Genomic DNA, 17874 nt, shown 5'->3' on the forward strand with positions numbered 1-17874 from the left:
ACCTCTCCTCATATGTGACTGTGTGCAGTGGAGTAGAGCTCCCCAGAACAACCTGTCACTTTGTCACTGGTCACTTTGTCACTTTGTCATTTTGTCACTTTGTCACTTTGTCACTTGTCACTTGTCACTTTGTCATTTTGTCACTTTGTCAGTCACTTTGTCACTTTCAATAGTGGTAGGGGCAGGGGCGTAGCAATAGGGGTTGCAGAGGTTGCGACCGCATCGGGGCCCTTGGGCCAGAGGGGCCCCGAAGGGCCCTCCCACAACTGCAGTATTAGCTCTCTATTGGTCCTGTGCTCATAATAATCACTTCTACAGATACTTTGAATAGTGGTAATTATTAATAAACTGTTCCCCATGCCCTTCTTGCACCTAAGACACTGTAGTTGCCATTGGCAGGTTTTTGTGCGTCGTATCAATATCTATGTATAGAGTGAGTGGAGGGCCCCATTGTAAAACTTGCATCGGGACCCACAACTCCTTAGCTACGCCACTGGGTAGGGGTGATGCTGCACCCTATGGGAAAAGACACAGGAGACAAAAACGGGAGCCCAGTAGTGCAATATGTATGATACCAAAGTATAAAGAGATGAATAAAAAAGCACTACTCACAAAGGAGGGTTGCTGGGGGCAACCAACCACAGGAAGCAGGTGGAGACAATAAACCCGACTCCACTCGGGGTGGTCCTAGCCAGGACCGGACGGCTGGTCGCTCTCTTAATGAAAAAAGGTTGAGACAACCACTGTTGGACCCCACTAGTGGTGTGACACCACCCCTTGAACAGGGTCTGTTCGAGGGTATACTTAGCACAATAGAGGAAAGAGGCGCCCTGGGATATTAAAAGCGTTTAAAAACAGCTAAAAACAATCGATGTTATGAGGTGGCTTACCTCAATGACAAAATCTCTGTAAGTATTACAAAAGATTTTTATTAGCACAAGCGGCAACGCGTTTCACGAGTCACAGCCCGCTTCATCAGGGAGGCTCCCTATGCGGAAGGAATTTTTTCATTTGGCACTGCAATTGGCCTGATGAAGCGGGCTGTGACCCGTGAAACGCGTTGCCGATTGTGCTAATAAAAATCTTTTGTAATACTTACAGAGATTTCGTCATTGAGGTAAGCCACCTCATAACATCGATTGTTTTTAGCTGTTTTTAAACGCTTTTAATATCCCAGGGCGCCTCTTTCCTCTATTGTACTTTGTCACTTTGTCACTTTGTCACTTGTCACTTGGTCACTTGGTCACTTGTCCAGATGATCTCGGTACACCTCCTGCGATTCAAATTCCTGCACACATTGCTCTGGGATTTGGGTGTGATGAATGATGCATCTAACTGGCCACCGGAGGCAATTAAGGCCTTCAAAACATTGAAAGCAGCTTTCTGTTCCGCCCCCATTTTGCGTCATGTTGAGTTGTTGACGTCATGTTCATCCTCGGCCTTGCCTTGCATTTCAGTGCGAGGTGCATTTTCCACAGAAAAAGGTTGTGAATCCGGGCACAACATTTGTGGCTGTTCCATTGACCTTTCACAGGTAGAAGATTGTGGGAGTGGGAATAGCTCCTCCGAATAGCCCATTGTGTCCTGAAAACTACTCATTGCATTGCTTTGCGCACGCATTTTTTTGTCCTCATGCAAGGCCTGAGTTGCGCATGAAAGCGTGGCCTTCTCCTCCTGCGCCTCCTCCTGTTCCATCACATCTGCTGCTGCTGGGTTAGCGTTGCCGCCCGGTCCCTGTTTATTGAACCTCTTATCTTTATTACATTTATGACTGCATGGCGGTACAAAGCATGCTATCCGCACGCTTCTTGTCCTCATGCAAGGCCTGAGTTGCGCCTGAAAGCGTGGCCTTCTCCTCCTGCGCCTCCTCCTGTTCCATCACGTGTGCTGCTGCTGCTGCTGGGTTAGCGTTGCCGGTCCCTGTTTATGGAACCTCTCATCTTTATTACATTTATGACTGCATAGCGGTAAAAAGCATGCTATCCGCACGCTTCTTGTCCTCCTGCAAGGCCTGGGTTGTTGTGTCTCAAAGCCTGGCCTTCTCCTCCTGCGCCTCCTCCTGTTCCATCACGTGTGCTGCTGCTGCTGCTGGGTTAGCGTTGCCGGTCCCTGTTTATGGAACCTCTCATCTTTATTACATTTATGACTGCATGGCGGTAAAAAGCATGCTATCCGCACGCTTCTTGTCCTCATGCAAGGCCTGGGTTGTTGTGTCTCAAAAAGCGTGGCCTTCTCCTCCTGCGCCTCCTCCTCCTGTTCCATCACGTGTGCTGCTGCTGGTGCTGGGTTAGCGTTACTGGTCCCTTTTCCTGGAACCTCTTCTCTGTATTACATTTATGACTGCATGGCGACAAAAAGCATGTTACCTGTGCAAAGCAACATGATATTTTCCACATTTAAAAGACAGTTTTTCCTTTGAAACTTTACAATCAATTTTCTCAAAAACTATAAGCTCTTTTTCAAATATTTTTTTCCCTCTTGTACCCACTCCCAAGGTGCACATACCCTGCAAATTTGGGGTATGTAGCATGTAATGAAGCTTTACAAAGCACGAAAGTTCGGGTCCCCATTGACTTCCATTATGTTTGGAGTTCGGCGCGAACACCCGAACATCGCGGCGATCGCGAACCCGAACATCTAGGTGTTCGCCCAACACTAGTGTCTAGTATAATATACTTTGCATGCAAACCATATTGGAAGCTAAAGTTCCTCCTAGTTTAATAAATGTTAGCACTTGTCTTGGATGCAGGGCATGCATTTTTCAGTCTAGCAGAGGCGGTGTATGCCTGTGCGATTAACCATTCAATTGCAGCATGTGTTTAGGGACGCGCAGCCTTTCCCCCCACCTTTTCTTAATCATGTACATTTGTATCCGCCCCGAGTATCTTATGACCACACCCACTTTTTTTTCAGCACATGCTCATGCAGTATCCCTTTTCTTCTCCCTTCAAAAGTTGGGAGGTATGGGTATATCATAGGTAGTGAAGCAGCTAAATTGAAATATAGCTGTCTTTGCCTATGATGTTCTTCTACAGCAATTACCTGTAACAAGTAGGGCTATTTTTTTTTCGAGCAGCTGCAGCACTTGTGCTCCATATTTGTTTGTAAAGAAGCCAAGACTGTACTGGATAATTCTATGAGCTGGATCACACGGACGGCAGGAGGCGTTGGGGCAGCCAGAAGCCCGCGCTGTCCTGTGACGTCTCGTTCGGGGGCGGCGCGACGGCGATCATCGGCTTCCCGTTGCAATGGGCGTATCTCGTCCCCGCAAGGAGGACAAGAAGCCGCGATGGCTAGGCGACCCTGGACGTCGCATGCGGCTTAAAGGGCCGGCCGAAACGAGTTAAATTGGGATCAGAACTCTGCGTTCATGCAATTGACAGTAATCGCTGGTAACCGCGCAATGCTAAACGCTCTTATTCGCTTGAACGGAAGCGTTTAGCCGACGAGTCCCGAATGCTTTGCGGTAAATGCCGTCAAGCGTCTGTGTGAACCAGCCCTATCGAGTTCTGGAGCTAGAGAATGTTGCCATTTGTAGTGATACAAGACATCTTATTATGAACCAGATGGTGGCGCTGTTGGGACAGTTTTCAGCAATAGCCTCTCTAGTCAGTGATCACCTCTGGTAAATATGTGGAGAGCTGGATGGACAGCAGTGCGAGTGTAAATGAGGACAATACGGTATGAATGCTTTAGTCCAGACAGATAGAATGTTGGGTAAATGCGCCTCAGAAGGTGACTGATGATATCAGAGGGGTATGCAGTAGGGCTGCACGATTTTAGGAAATAATTGAAATTGCGATTTTTCTCTCAAAAATTGTGATTTTGATTTTTTTCATGATTTTCTTCAAATCAAGCTTTAGCACTAAATTCACAATGCCTCCAGTATAGTTTAGCCAGGTAGGCGCCTCCAGTATAGTTGCCCCAGTATAGGTTATTTAGGTGGGTGCCCCCAGTATATGTTAGCTAGGTAGGTGCCTCAAGTATAGTTAGCCAGTATAGTTGCCCCCAGTATATGCAGCCAGTATAGTTGCCCCTGGTTAAGGTTAGCTAGGTAGGTGCCGCCAATATTGCCCCATAGGTTAGCTAGGTAGGTGGCTGCCTCCAGTATAGGTAGCCAGGCAGCATAGGAGTAGCAGGAGGGGAGAGCGGGCATAGTAACAACTTACCTTTCTGGATGAAACCGTCAGCTTCTATCTTCTTCCTCTCCACGCTGTCCATCACATTAATATCAGCGCCCCCCCTGTGATGACTTCCGGGTTAGTCATCACAGGGGGCGTTGTTACCAACATGACTGACGACGCCTGGGAGAGGAAGTACTTAGAGGCTGGAAGTAGGAAGGTGAGTTGCACTATAATTATACGCATCGGGTAATGGCGGGATGCGGAAAAACATACGCGTCAAAAAAAAAATCGCCGCTTTCATGATTACGTAATCGGCGTGCCCCACATCACGATTTCGATTTTAAAACGATTAATCGTGCAGCCCTAGTATGCAGCACTGAGAGAACCTGCACAGCTAAACAAAATATTAACACAAGGATGTGTGAGGAAACAATGCAACTATTAAGCTGGGTTCACAATTGCCTCCCACTGAATTGAACGAGGATGGTAATAGTGGATCCAATGTACGATCGGCTGTGTCCATCCACAACCGTTGGGGTCATTTGTAATGGACGTGTCCTGGCATTACTAGCTGTGACATGACATGTCCGTGTTCAGTGCTGTGTCCGGAGAAGTGAACGACGAGACTAATGGTAGAAATACACGATACAATAATCCGATTTTCCCATTTATTCGATCTAAATGATCTAATCGAATGAAAGTTGAATTTTTTTTTTCTGATCAATAAATTCGAACAATTGTCCCGTTTTTTCGAGAAACATTTGATGGGACATGCTGTAAAAATCTTTATATTCGATCTAACGGAATAATCGAACTAAATTATCTAATCAAAAAAAATGAAACATTGTACCATGTATGGCAACCTTGAGACTGTTTTCCATGAACACAATGGAAACCGTCAGACACAATGGACATGTAAACGGATCCTGTCATTAACACAGGACCAGTGGCATAGCCAGGCCCGGATTTACATCATAGGAGCCTATAGGCACAGATGCCCTGATGCCCTAGACTCCGCCCTCCATATACATACACACCCCCCACCTAATCGCACCACAACTGCGCTGTCTGGCACAGCTGTCAATTCTCTCTTATGCTGGGAATACACACCATACATTTTTTCAGCAGATAGATGGTTCAATAGATAATTTCCGACTTGTCTGATCTTATTTTCGATCGTCTTTCTGATCGATTTCTCATAGACGTGAATGGAAATTGATAAGAATAGATAAGAAATCGATCGGAAATAAGATCTGACAGTAAATCGACTGAAAAATCACGAGGTATTCTCAGCAGTACTTCCTTCCCCAGTCATAGGTAGCTACAGTTGCCCCTTATGCTGGGAATACACGGTTCGTTTTGAGGTGATTAGATGGTTAGATAGATAATTTCCGACACGTCTGATCTCTTGATCAATTGATCATTTTGCCGCTCGATTCCTGATAGAAATGAATGGAAAAAGAAAAACTAGCGGACGATAAGGGAATTGAGCGACAAATTCGATCGAGTGGAGAATCAAGCGGAAAAAACAAACCGTGTATGCCCACCGTACGTATAAAATAGCCCGAGGAACCCTCAGTATTAAAGGACTTACGAGGCGAAAAAGACATAAAAAGTTAAATACCTGCATGTAATAGCAATGCACGGAGGGCGCCGTCCGCGCCCTCCGTGCCGTTCCGCCGGGTCCCCGCAGCTCAATGTGCCCCCCGGCCGGTCCCGACCCCGGCCGGGGGGTCGGGCTCTTCCTCCTCCACAAAGATGGCCGCCGGAGCTGGCCGCTGCTGCGCAGTCCGCATATGCGCGAGTGCGGCTGCGCAGCTCCAGGGCCTCCCCCCGATCCACGCTACTGTTGCGTGGATCAGGGGGGGAGGCCCTAGAGCTGCGCAGCCGAGAGGAAGAGCCCGACCCGGGCTGGGGGGTCGGGACCGGCCGGGGGGCACATTGACCTGCGGGGACCCGGCGGAACGGCACGGAGGGCGCGGACGGCGCCCTCCGTGCATTGCTATTACATGCAGGTATTTAACTTTTTAGGTCTTTTTCGCCTCATAAGTCCTTTAAGTTGCAACTGACTGAAGGGAGATCTGGTCAGTGGAATGCCCAGAGGCATGTAAGTAACCTGTCATTTACACTCTGCTCAGGACTCTGCATAGGAAAGGAGGGAGGGAGGCGCTCGAGGAGCAGAGTGAGCCACCTGTCCATCAGGCGCCTGTAGGCTCGTGCCTACAGTGCCTTATGGTAAAACCGGCCCTGGGCATAGCTAAAGATCTGTGGGCCCCAGTGCAAGTTTTTGCATTGGTTCCCCCCCCCCCCCAAGCGCTCTATACAAAACAATTGATAGGGCGCACCAAAACCAGCCAAGGTCAACCACAGTGTCAGAGGAGGAAGAAGGGGACTGGGAACACGAAGCAGGGATTTCCATCCCCTGCTGAGAGTCCACGCCCCGCCCACGGGGTAATTCAGGGATCGAGCAATTGTTGGACCCCAAATTACTTCTCCCTCCGAATTGCGGCAACTCAGAGGGGGAATAGTATTTAACACACACACCCTCCCTCCCCGCCCCCACATTTGTGCGGCAGCAGGGTGACCTGTCATGTACGCTGGGGAACAGTTGGTTAATGTTTATTACTATTCAAAACATCTATAGAAGTGATTATTACTAGCAAAGGACCATTGAAGAGCTAAAACTGCGGTTGAGGAAGGGCCCCTAGTGGGCCCCTCTGGTCGAACGGCTCCAGTGCGCAAGCTGGATTTGTACTTTTTACCACCCAAGGCTAAATATCATCATCTCCCCCCAGGCCATTCTAAACCTCCCCTCCCCAACAAGGCAGGGTTTAGATTGTAGGCTCCTCTGAGGACAGTTATTGACATGATGGCAGGGATTCACTCAAGGCGCTGTGAAACCTAAGGCCGGCCCTGATAATGAGGACAGATGAGGGTGGTTGCGCAGTTAAATAGTTACCGGTTCTGGCGTCATCCCTCCAGGCAGGTGATTACTCCGCTCCCCTTGAAAGATGGGCAATGGCATTTTTTTTTTCCAAATCGCCACCGAGGCTCTGGTCACCTCCGTTGCTGTTGCCAGCCCCCTGCTCGGCAGGTATTGCCTATTTGGTGGCTTTATATGAGAAGAAAAACAGAGATCGGCACAAGGTGTTTGACCGGCAGCTTGAGGAAAGCATGTATGGCTGTGCTCCGAATGCAGCATCGATCGTGTGGTAAAAATTAAAGCGTCTGGGCAAGAGCCCACTTTTTTCACAAACGTCATCTTTTTTTTCCCACCAACCAACATAAATTGCAACATCCAGACAGCCATTTCGCAGGGTAGTCCTGCTTTTTCAGAGGCAACAACTTGTTTTAATTTAACTTGTTGCCTCTGACAAAGCAGGACTACCCTGCGAAACGGCTGTCAGGCTGCAATGTATGTCGGTTGGTATGAGGAATAAATAAAATGTGACGTTTCTGCAAAGTTGGCTGGTGCCCGGATCCTTTAATTCATACCACTTTTTACTGTTCTATTCGATGGCTGCCGAGCTGGGGGCGGGTCAGGGCAGCGCAGACAGAGGTTTACGAAGAGCTTTGACAGTGTTCGGATACATGGCGGCGACTGCATTGCTGAGGAGGGGGAGGCGTCACCTGTGACCCGAAGATGTCGGGACAGGAAAGTATTTAAAGGACCACTATGGCGAAAAAAGTAGGCAGTTAAAATCTGACAAAACCGACAGGTTTTGGGCCAGTCCATCTCCTCATGGGGGATTCTCAGGGTTTTCTTTGTTTTCAACAGCATTTCCTGAACAGTAGTTTAACTTCCAAAATAGTAAGATACCAGCCAGCCTCCCTACTCACTTGCATACTATTTTTTCATTTAGACTTTGCAACTGCTGTTCTGGAAATGCTGTTGAAAACAAAGAAAACCATGAGAATTCCCCATGAGGATGATGATTCTGTCACATTTTAACTGCCTACTATTTTCGCGATAGTGGTCTTTTAACCACTCAAACCCCACGCCCTCTTAATACTCATGAAAATGTTGTTGTAAGCAATTGAGGCTGATTTGGCTTGTTTATATTGCATATATACACATGCTACATCTCCAAGCAAGCATTGCTTTCTGTATCCAGGTAACGAGTTCAGAGATCACCCAAACTTGATGCAAGATTTTTATTCAATATTGTTTCAATAGAAAACAATTCCACTCGCACGGACAACTGTTATTGAGTGATTTGGCTAATCGCTGATGAGATTCTTCCTGAACGCGCGCTACATGCAGCCACAGTGCGGGGAGTTTGGCCACAGCTGCCACCTTGTTAAGATTCCGGTTGCGCGGATACAGATGCTCTGCATTACAGAACATCTTCTGAGAGCCGCGTCGTAAAACTGTTATGTCTGCTTACGAGTCATTTTCTATCACCATGTAAATCAGCTTAATATATTTCCGGAAGACCGTTTCCCGCGACGCCTCTTCTCAAGTGACTCTTATTGCCCTTCCAGACGACAGAGCAATAACATCAGCTGGACGGATGAGTTGGAGATTGAAAAGCTGCCTTTCTCTAGGCTGGGGTTGCGGCATCGTATTATAGACTGCATTACGAATGCAAAAAGAGTCCTGTATAGTGCACCGGGGGTGGAGCCACTGTATAGGTGCACTGTTTCCAAAGTGATATAGGACGCATTAGACAAGAACCCAGCGTCAAAAGCAGACAATATTGGCGCAAATGAATTGAGCACCAGCGCTGAAATGGGGCCCTAGGCAAGAAAGCAGCTTTTGCTCACCGCTGATGGTCACCTGGCTCTTAGTAAGATTTGGTGGGGACTAGCATCCGCCAGGCCCCTAGATTCTCTTCAGGCCCTAGGCAACTGACTAGGTTTGCCTTGTGGATATTCCGGCTATGGGGGAAGTTAGTAGAAAGCCCCTTTCCTCTTGCACGATTTCAATTGCGGCTTTCACAGCCTGATGCAACATTATTTGCAGAGACATCAGAAGTGCATAGACTGCACTGTCTGATGTCCCTATCCATCTGTTGCGATTCACTGTGGAATCGCAGCGCACAGCTGCCAACAAATTCCAGCAAGTGCTTCGTGATATTCATTATAATGAATGGAAATCACAACTGCCTTGGGAAGAATCGCGTCTGCCATCTCAGCGCATGGTGCACAATGCGATTTTTCAATATCTGATTGAATAAATCTCAATCAATTTTGCAGAGTTTATAGATTATCTGATAAAACATGTTAGGAAATGTTTGTGAGTGGTGCTTGGATGGAGCCGGGGGATAAGTGCCCCATAGCATTGCACTGCATCCAGCGATTCCATCCATACTAATAGATTTATGCTGAAATCAAAACTGTGTGTTGCCGATCGAATTCCAGTCAGATATGGATCGATCAGCTTGATATACCAGGCCGTAATTGACCCATGCCATGTATGGCTAATTTAATGGATTCTATTGGAGGCTTCTGGGAAAATCTACCCCAAGCTAGCCTTGTCTTGAAGTTATTCTTAGAAGCAAACCTGTGATCAGAAAAAAAGTACCGGATACTCACTTATGTCTACCTTAATCCCACTGTGACGAACATTACGGAAAGTCGTGCGCAAAATCGAGAACGATTTTCGTATGGTCCAGCCATTACTGTCAGTGCTGGGTAAATGTACAAAAAAATGTCTTTCCTTTCTCTTCCACTGAAAGCAAAAATCCCCTCACCCACATCCTGTGTCAGGAAAGAATTTCACAAGTGGCTCGCTTCCCTGGGGAGCAGTTATTTGGTCACTCAGCTCAACTCCACCAAACCAGCTCAAACTGGTTGAGATTCCAAATTTCCCTCCATGCTCATAGCTTACACAATGGGAACATTTACTTTATTAATAATTCAAAATAGGTTTGGCACAGCAAGACCAAAATTACATTTTCTGATACCTAGGAAACCGTTCTATCGTTCACCTAAAGTGCACGTTTCTAGCTATCAGGAATCCATATAGAAACCACTTTATCCGGCCTGCGTAGAGCGAATGCGACAGACTAGGCATGCATAGCCTCGTTTAATAGAGGGTTGCGAGCCATTTATGAATATAGTCTCGAATTTGCGATACACTAATCTTGGGCCGAGTCACACAAATTATTAATAAATTGGTACAATTCTTGCTCTAAGTCTGAGGGTGGCAACCTGGCTTCCAGGAGATAACCCTGGCTTAAACACACCTACTTTCCAGGTAGTGACAGCCCCAAACTCAGGTCCTATAAAAGGGGGGCGGGACCAAACCTGCCCAGTTCTTCAATTTCCATCTACCAGGGAAGTCCAGACATGTGCTCACAGAGGACCGGGCGCATGTTGTGTACAAAGGACTTTTAACCTGAATGCCTACTTTTAAACTGGACTATTTTCTTCATGCTTCAAATGGACTGCTCAGCTAACTAAGTAAGAACTTTCTGAGTTTATTCCTTTTTATTTTTAAGCTCTGTGTTTATGTGTTAATAGGTGTATATAACTGTATGTAATGCATTTTTGTTATTAAACGTTTAAAAATCGTTTAGCGGTTATGACCTGTTGCTGAACATACACAATCGTACCTATTCTCCTAAAATCGCTACCCTGTGTTTAATAGAAGTATACATTTATAACCCGTATGCGAGAATCCGGCCCAGATATAACGATCTGACCCAGATTCCTGCATACTGCTAAGTGTTAATAGAGCGTTCTCGAAGTCCTAGTATAATTACAGTAGCGGGCTGTGTAACTCGCTTGGTGGCAGATCTTTGAATTGTATGTGTGTGGTGAATCGGTTGGTATCAGAACACGAGTCAGTTCATCAAATTGCGAACGCGGGTTACCCTTCGTGATGAACAAATGACCGTGTAAGAGGATTTCTGACGCTGATCGACTGACCCACCCGCAGACCGGCCTAGCGGTCTGTAACATTGTTTGGCAGCTTACTGGGATTTGTGTATGTTCAGAACATTAACGGCAACGTTATTTGATTAACCTGCCAGAACAGATCAAAAATCTGTGGTCGATAACCGGTGCATTACCATTTATATAGACTAAACGGGTAGCACAGAGTTCCCCCCCAATCTCTTTTGCTATCCTATCTTTTATTTGGCAAAAATGGCTGCAGCAAGATACAAGAAAATGTCAGTGGCAGACCTAGTGAACTTGTGTGAGAAAAAAGGCATTGTGACTTATAGAAAAAAGAAATCGCAATTGATTGAGGACTTGTTGCGACTGAATACCCAGCCGGAGCAGATGCTGGGAGAGCACACTCCTGGTTCAGACGGTGCTGTAACTGGGGCAGAGGGAAGTGAGCGGTTGGAGCAAAGCAACCCACTTCCAGACCCAGAGGAAAACGGGACCGCGTCTGAACCGGTCGCTGTAACTGCTGAGGAGCATGGTGGCCGGCAGGAGCCCGCCCATGCCAACCTGTTCTGTGTTCCTGACGCTGGAATGCAACCTGGATTACAAAGACTGTTGGAGACAAATCCTGATCTGTACATGCAGATTGTCAGAGAAAACGCTGACCGGGCAGAACGCCGGGAGCAGGCAGAACGAGAAGCCTCCGAGCGCCGGTGGTTTGCTGAGAGAGAAGCGGAAAGAGAGGAGAGAGCAGCCGCACGCAGACATGACCTTGAAATGGCCAACCTGCGAGCGCCAGGCCAAAATCCCTCACAAAGTGCTCCGGAACCCCGGCCCACAGCAGGCCCGTTTAGGACTCCAAAGTTTAAATTCCCAGAAATGGAGAAAGGAACCGACCCGGACACTTATTTACACTCCTTTGAAAATACTTGTCGTCAGCATCATCTGCCCCAGGAGCAGTGGGCGAGATATCTGACACCCAACTTGCGGGACAAAGCGCTTGAGGCGTTTGTGGACTTACCCGCTGAGAAAGACAATGACTATGAGGCGATAAAAGCTGCGAATATCGCCAAATACCAGCTGACCCCAGAGGTCTATCGCAAAAAGTTTCGCTCCCTGCAGAAAGGCCACACCGACTCTTACACCGACCTGGAGAGTTGCCTGCTGACCGTGTTCAGGCAGTGGTCGCGGGGCCTCAAAAAAGACTCTCACCAAGGTCTGGAGGACCTCATCGTACAGGAGCAGTTGCTGAACTGCTGCACTCCAGATGTCCGGCAGTTTGTCTTAGAGCGGAAGCCTGAATCCGCCAAAGCTGCCGCAGAACTTGCAGACACTTTTGTGGCCACCCGTGTGCTGGACAGCCGCAAACCTCCAGTCCCGAGCTGGAGAGGGGGGAGACCAATGCAACCCAGCTCTCCTCCCCTTGCTAACCGTGGGAATCGAGTCCCACAGCCACAGAGGCCGGATGCTGCACCTGCTACTCATCCGCCTGATGCCACATATGTTCCGAAGTGTTACCACTGTGGACAGCGAGGACACCTCAAGTCTGCCTGCCCCGAGGTGAGGACGCCGTCTCCAGAGCCTAGCGCAGAAGTGGCTAGCGCATCCTCTACTGCACACGCCTACCTCGTCATGGGAGCAGCAAATCCTCGACTTTCCGAGAATCATCAAGTCATGGAAGTTAACGACCAGATCGCTGTGGGTTTCCGCGACACAGGCGCAGAGCTTACCTTGGTTCGCTCTTATCTTGTAGCCAGGGAGAATTTCCTGCCTAATGAGCGTGTCACACTTGTGGGAGTTGGTGGCGCACACGCACGCATCGCCAAAGCTCGTGTTGTACTCGATTGGGGAAGGGGCCGCCAGTCAAAAGTTGTCGGGGTGACAGATGACATCCCAGTGCCTGTGCTGTTGGGCACCGATCTTGGCACCCTACGATCCTTTTATGAACCTGTGATCAACACCCCGGATTGCCAGTCTGGACCCACTCAGGTACTGTACAAGCTTGGGGTGGGACAGAGGGAGGCAGCCAGGGTAATGGTACCTAGCCCTCCTAGGGAAGGAGGCAAGGAAGTGGTACCTGTTTCTAATGGACAGCTGTCTAATCACGGTTTGTCCGATTGAACGTAACTGTGATGTTAATGTTGTACCAGATGTTGCCAATAGCTTTCATGCTGAATCTCACAGTGCTAAAAATGATTTAGGTTTAAGTGTGATTGCCTCTAACCTAAGAGGTAACAGTCTTGTTTTGCCTGGGTCATATCCGTGCAGGGCAGTGGAAGCAGGCCAGGTGTCAGAGCAGGCAGCTGGGGGCCTACACCTCCCCTCCTGCTATGACAGCCACAGTGCTCCACCATTGCCTGCTGTTAACAAACAGCTGGTGGAGACAGGCCGTGCCTTCCCTGTCTCACCCTTGCATGTCTTCCCCTTGCAGAAGCAACCCAGTGCAAAACTGCCCAGAGGTCCATCCTCTATCCTTCCTGGAGAAGGGGCAAGAATCTCCACCCAGGTGAAGGCTAATTCGGTTTTCAAAATGTTCTCTAATGTCCACCTAGGTTGTGCTGACCCAAATGTTGTGCCCTGGTGTAGTCAGTTAGAGCAGGGATATGCCACGCTGCTTCCAGATTCGCAGGCTGACACTAGTGTTGGGCGAACATCTAGATGTTCGGGTTCGGGCCGAACAGGCCGAACATGGCCGCGATGTTCGGGTGTTCGACCCGAACTCCGAACATAATGGAAGTCAATGGGGACCCGAACTTTTGTGGTTTGTAAAGCCTCCTTACATGCTACATACCCCAAATTTACAGGGTATGTGCACCTTGGGAGTGGGTACAAGAGGAAAAAAAAATTTAGCAAAAAGAGCTTATAGTTTTTGAGAAAATCGATTTTAAAGTTTCAAAGGGAAAACTGTCTTTTAAATGCGGGAAATGTCTGTTTTCTTTGCACAGGTAACATGCTTTTTGTCGGCATGCAGTCATAAATGTAATACATATAAGAGGTTCCAGGAAAAGGGACCGGTAATGCTAACCCAGCAGCAGCACACGTGATGGAACAGGAGGAGGGTGGCGCAGGAGGAGAAGGCCACGCTTTGAGACACAACAACCCAGGCCTTGCATGAGGACAAGAAGCGTGCGGATAGCATGCTTTGTACCACCATGCAGTCATAAATGTAATAAAGATAAGTGGTTCAATAAACAGGGACCACGCGGCAACGCTAACCCAGCAGCAGCACACGTGATGGAACAGGAGGAGGCGCAGGAGGAGAAGGCCACGCTTTGTGAGACACAACAACCCAGGCCTTGCATGAGGACAAAAAGCGTGCGGATAGCATGCTTTGTACCGCCATGTAGTCATAAATGTAATAAAGATAAGAGGTTCAATAAACAGGGACCACGCGGCAACGCTAACCCAGCAGCAGCAGCAGCAGCAGCACACGTGATGGAACAGGAGGAGGCGCAGGAGGAGAAGGCCACGCTTTGTGAGACACAACAACCCAGGCCTTGCATGAGGACAAAAAGCGTGCGGATAGCATGCTTTGTACCGCCATGTAGTCATAAATGTAATAAAGATAAGAGGTTCAATAAACAGGGACCACGCGGCAACGGTAACCCAGCAGCAGCAGCAGCAGCAGCAGCACACGTGATGGAACAGGAGGAGGCGCAGGAGGAGAAGGCCACGCTTTGTGAGACACAACAACCCAGGCCTTGCATGAGGACAAAAAGCGTGCGGATAGCATGCTTTGTACCGCCATGTAGTCATAAATGTAATAAAGATAAGAGGTTCCATAAACAGGGACCGGCAACGGTAACCCAGCAGCAGCAGCAGCAGCAGCAGCACACGTGATGGAACAGGAGGAGGCGCAGGAGGAGAAGGCCACGCTTTGTGAGACACAACAACCCAGGCCTTGCATGAGGACAAAAAGCGTGCGGATATAGCAGCAATGCTTTTTGCCGCCATGCAGTCATAAATGTAATACAGATGAGAGGTTCAATAAACAGGGACCGGAAACGCTAAACCATCCCAGATGTTCATCGGTCAGGTTACTTGGTTGGGGTCCAGGAGTGTTGCGTAGTCGTTTCCAATCCAGGATTGATTCATTTTAATTTGAGTCAGACGGTCTGCATTTTCTGTGGAGAGGCGGATACGCCGATCTGTGATGATGCCTCCGGCAGCACTGAAACAGCGTTCCGACATAACGCTGGCTGCCGGGCAAGCCAGCACCTCTATTGCGTACATTGCCAGTTCGTGCCAGGTGTCTAGCTTCATGCCCGGTTTCAGGTCCAGCGGTGCCAGCCACAAATCCGTCTGTTCCTTTATTCCCCTCCAAATTTCCTCCCCTGTGTGCTGCTTATCCCCAAGGCAGATCAGCTTCAGCAACGCTTGCTGACGCATGCCAACAGCTGTGCTGCACTGCTTCCACGATCCTACTGCTGCTGGTGCTGGGTTAGCATTTCCGGATGAGGTACAGCTTTGAGATGCGTTGGAGGAGAAGGAGTCAGAGAGGTAGGTGCTGCTGTTGTTATCCAGCTGTTTGCGGCGTGGGCAACACCCGCGCCGTAGCAGGTGAGGAATCGCTGCCAGGCTCCACAAGGTTCACCCAGTGCGCGGTAAGGGAGATGTATCGACCCTGGCCGAACGAACTCGTCCAGGTGTCAGTGGTGAGGTGAACCTTGCAGGCAACGGCATTCTTCAAGCTTCGGGTTATTTAGCTGACCACGTGCTCATGCAACTCAGGCACTGCAGAGCGTGCAAAGTGGTAGCGGCTGGGAACAACGTAACGTGGGATGGCCACTGACATCATGCCCTTGAAGCTGTTTGTCTCCACCACTCGATATGGCAGCATTTCGCAGGCCAGAAGCTTGGCTATGCTGGCTGGCTGTTACTGCCACGGCCCGGGGGTCATTTGCTGGCAATTTCCTCTTGTGCTCAAACATCTCAGAGACAGACAACTCAACCGTAGCGCTGCACACCGAAGGGCTGTTGGTTGTTGTGTTTGATGAACACTGGGAGACCTCAAGAGCACTAGTCCGGAAAGTGACAGTGTCAGCATCGTCTGATGTTTGTGAATGTTGTGAACCACGCAATGGCTGGGCTACTGCTGCTGCTGAGGCGGGTCTGGTGGTGAGTCTGGTGAACCCAAGGGAGGCAGTGTTGCTGGTGGTACCCTGTCCTGCCGCGTTTGCCCACAGAGTGGGATGTTTGGATAGAATGTGGCGGCTCATGCTGGTGGTGGAGAGGTTGTTAATACTTTTCCCCCTGCTCAGGCGGGTCTTGCACACCTTGCAAATCGCCATGGTAACATCCTCAGTGCAGTCTTCAAAGAAAGCCCAGACTTTAACTGGCTGAGGACTCGGACCTCGTGCGTGATGTGCTGGTGCTGCTTAACCCACTGCTGGACGCTTGAGAGGTCATCCAAGTAATTATCTGGTCCTGTTCTTTTGGATCTGTGAGGGTTGTTGTCCTGGACAACATGGGCAGTATTGAGTGGGTTTTCTTGGGTGCTCCCCTGTGGCCTGTACGTGAACCGTCAGGGGAAACACCTCTTCCCTTGCCCCTCCCTCTTTCAACGGATTTCTTCCTCATTTCACTTATCCTTAAAGTACACGCTGACTGGCAGCAGTACAGTGGCAGTACAGAAATGCTATACAGTGGTGGGTGAGCGGTGTACCACTATTGTCAGCAGTGACACAGAGCACAATGCTATACAGTGGCGGGTGAGCGGTGTACTACTGTTCCCAGCAGACACAGAGTGGAAGTAAACACAATGCTATATAGTGTGGCTGAGCCGTGTACACAGAGTGGCATTAAACACAATGCTATATAGTCTGCTATATAGTCACCCCGAACAGGGTGATGTTCTGCAGAACCCGAACAGTGGCAAACACTGTTCGCCCAACACTACTGGGAGGGAACGCAGATTTTAGTACCTAAACACACGATACAACATGTTTTCCGGGGTCGGACTCTGAGGCACATACAGATGGTCCCGATCATCATCCTCATCATACAACTCTTCTCCTGAGTCTGACCCACCCACCACCTCTGCCACCCCAACATCCCCAGACACAGACCCCTCATCGTCCTCAACATTAACTTGGGATGCTGGCCTGAGCCAGACCTCCTCCTCCACATCAGGCCCCATCATCTCCTCAATGGCAGCCCTCATTAATCGCTCTGGCGACGGACTGATGGACACAACGTTCTCCTCCGGGGAGGGCTGCTGCTGACCACTGGCTGCTGGGGTGGATGTTATAGCTTGCGTGGGGCGTTGGCTGTTGCTGTTGTTGGGAGTGCTGCTCACAGCGGAGGTCTCTGGGGAACTCATGTTGAGCTCATATAGTGGTTGACGGTGAGTGGAGTATTACTGATCCCAGCAATATACACACTGACTGGCAGAGTACGCAATGCTATATAGTGTGGCTGAGCGGTGTACACAGAGTGGCAGTAAACACAATGCTATATAGTCTGGCTGAGCGAGCGGTGTACTACTGTTCCCAGCAGAATCAGAGTGGCAGTAAACAATGGTATATAGTCTGGCTGAGCGGTGTACACAGAGTGTCAGTAAACAATGGTATATAGTCTGGCTGAGCGAGCGGTGTACTACTGTTCCCAGCAGAATCAGAGTGGCAGTAAACAATGGTATATAGTCTGGCTGAGCGGTGTACACAGAGTGTCAGTAAACAATGGTATATAGTCTGGCTGAGCGGTGTACACACAATGCTATATAGTCTGCTATATAGTGTCAGTAAACAATGGTATATAGTCTGGCTGAGCGAGCGGTGTACTACTGTTCCCAGCAGAATCAGAGTGGCAGTAAACAATGGTATATAGTCTGGCTGAGCGGTGTACACAGAGTGTCAGTAAACAATGGTATATAGTCTGGCTGAGCGAGCGGTGTACTACTGTTCCCAGC

Source organism: Hyperolius riggenbachi, chromosome 5, assembly GCF_040937935.1.
Source record: "Hyperolius riggenbachi isolate aHypRig1 chromosome 5, aHypRig1.pri, whole genome shotgun sequence".
Lineage (NCBI taxonomy): Eukaryota > Metazoa > Chordata > Amphibia > Anura > Hyperoliidae > Hyperolius > Hyperolius riggenbachi.